Here is a 2,574-nt window from a genome sequence, read left to right as displayed (position 1 = left end):
AAAATTTGAGACCAGGATCCATTCATGCTTGGGATAAAACAATAATAATTTTTAAGGAAGTTTTTTCCTTGTCACAAAACAAACTCTTTTAAAAAACAAATCATCACTTTCAATAAAAAACTAGAAGAAATATTTTACCAATGTTGGGACAGATTTTAAGACTTACTTAATACTTGCCCTTATCATAGTTTTGAAACATGAAGATTGGTTTCACATTTTTATAAAGGGTTAACATCTAAAGATAGGCAAATGGTGAAATTAATGTGGAATGGAATTTTTGAAGATAAAAATCCTGATGAAACAATAGAGTACTTATACTTGTTAGTTGAAAATGCTCAAAACTAGGATACCACAGGCATTTATGAGGCACTGGGTAAAACTCAACTTCATACATCTAGTGGAGGCTTACACAACCCTAGAAAAAAAAGTCATGACCGCCAAGCCAAGTTTACATTTTTAGCTAGAAAATTCGAGGCACTGGAATTAAAAAAGAGTGGTCAATTAAAATCCATTCAAGCCATTGTGTGTCAAATCTATGAAACCAATGAACACTCAACCAATAATTGTCCAACTTTGCCTGCTTTTAGGGAATACCTCTATGAACAAGTTCGTGATTTAAAGAGTTTTCAAATGCCCAATCATAACCTATACTCATAAACTTATAACCCTAGTTATAAAAATAACCCAAATTTCAATTGAAAGAGTGATGCACAAACTTCACAACCACCGTTTTAAACACAACATAATTTCTAAAATTCTCATGAATATGCACCTCCTTATGTTTCCCTTCCTAGAAGAAACCTTGAGGAAACTTTGTATACATTTATTGAAAAGCAAGAGACAATCAACACTCAACTTGCTTAAAGCATAACAGATTTTAAAGATGCTCTTGCAAAATTCACATCTACTCTTAATTTTCAAGAGAAAGGTAAGTTTACATCTCATCCACAACAAAATCCTAAGGGGTAATACAATCCAAATGCAAGTAATTTCAGAAACCAACACATGGATCAAGTCCAATAAGTCATTACTCTTCACAATAGTAAGGTTATTGAAAAACCAATTCTTAAACCTTGTGAGAAAGATGATGAGTCAATCTCTAAGGGTAAGAAAGAGGTTAAACCTGAACATTACAAAGAAAAGACTGATTCCCTACTAGTACTTCTATTTCCTCATGCCATAACCAAATAAAAGGAAATCAATCACAATTCTGAAATCTTTAAAACTTTAAAATAGAAAGAAATCAAGGATGAAAAAGGAATCGAAAATGTTATCGCAGATCATTTGTCAAAATTGATAATAGATTCAATATCTGACATCACACCAATTGATGATTACTTTCCTGTTGAACTTTTACTTTCTCTTAGTTCAATGCCTTAGTTTGCTAAGAATATCAATTTTCTTGCTTCAAGATTTTTTCTAGCTTATTTGGATAACCAAGACAAAAGAAAGTTTTTTAGCAATGTGCAAAACTTTTATTGGGATGAACCTTACTTATTCAAATATTTCAATTATGTATTCCCGACAATGAGGTAAGTAGTGTCATTAAATTTTGTTACTCTAAAGCATTTGAGGTTCATTTCCTATCAAAAAAAGATTGAAAAAATCTTACAAAGTGAATTTTACTGGCCTGCCATGTTCAAGAATTCACATGCATTCTACAAAACTTGTGAAAATTGCCAAAAGATGAGATTTATTTCAAAACATAGAAGTCTTTAAATAATCTTTTATTGACTCTTAAGTCTCATCATATTGGAGATATGCATCGTGCAATTCATGACTTGTGACCTCATTTTCATAAAGAACATGCTTGGCATGGTCTTGAGAATCTAACTAAAAAAAGACACTATTTGCCAGTTTTTAAGAAAACTGCATGGGAAGCCTATCCCCAACCCATAGAGGGCGTTTAATCCATTCTTAGACATAAAACCAAGGGAAGATATGAGCCATAATCACAATAACTTGTACATACACATGTTTTTTTATTTAAAAGAGAGAGAGAGAGAGAGAGAGAAAGAGAGAGACTTTAGTTGATCTATATATAGGTGGTATGATTGCATTTTCAACTTTTTATATATAAAATCTTCTTTTTCTTCCCTTTATTTCTACTTAACCCACACATTCAATAGATATAGAAGTGTGTAGAAATGACAGGTTCCTCAAGTCATCACATAAGAAACATTTGTGTCTTTAGTGGATCCAGTCCTAGGAAGGAAATAAAGTTTTTAGAATTAGCAAATCATCTTGGTCAGGTACTAGCTGACAGAAAGATTCATTTAGTGTATGGGGGAGGCAGCTTTGGGTTAATGAGAGGAGTGTCAAAAGTTGTATTTTTAGAAGGTAGTCAAGTTTTGGGGTTTGTCCCTAAAGCTTTAGCATAGGGGGATATCATTGGAAAAATAATTGAAGAGGAACTACAGGTCTCCACAATATTTGATTGAATAAATACAATGTTTAAACACGTTGATGCCTTCATTGCCTTACTAGTCGGCACATTGAAAGAGATCTTTCATATTAGCTCTTAGGCCCAACTGCACATTCACCATAAACCCATAGGTTTGTTAAATGTTAATG

The sequence above is a fragment of the Populus euphratica genome, unplaced genomic scaffold (genome assembly GCF_000495115.2).
Source record: "Populus euphratica unplaced genomic scaffold, PopEup_1.0 scaffold1831.1, whole genome shotgun sequence".
In the NCBI taxonomy this organism is placed as follows: domain Eukaryota; kingdom Viridiplantae; phylum Streptophyta; class Magnoliopsida; order Malpighiales; family Salicaceae; genus Populus; species Populus euphratica.
The sequence above is the reverse complement of the archived record's forward strand: the minus strand, read 5'-3'. Positions refer to the sequence as shown.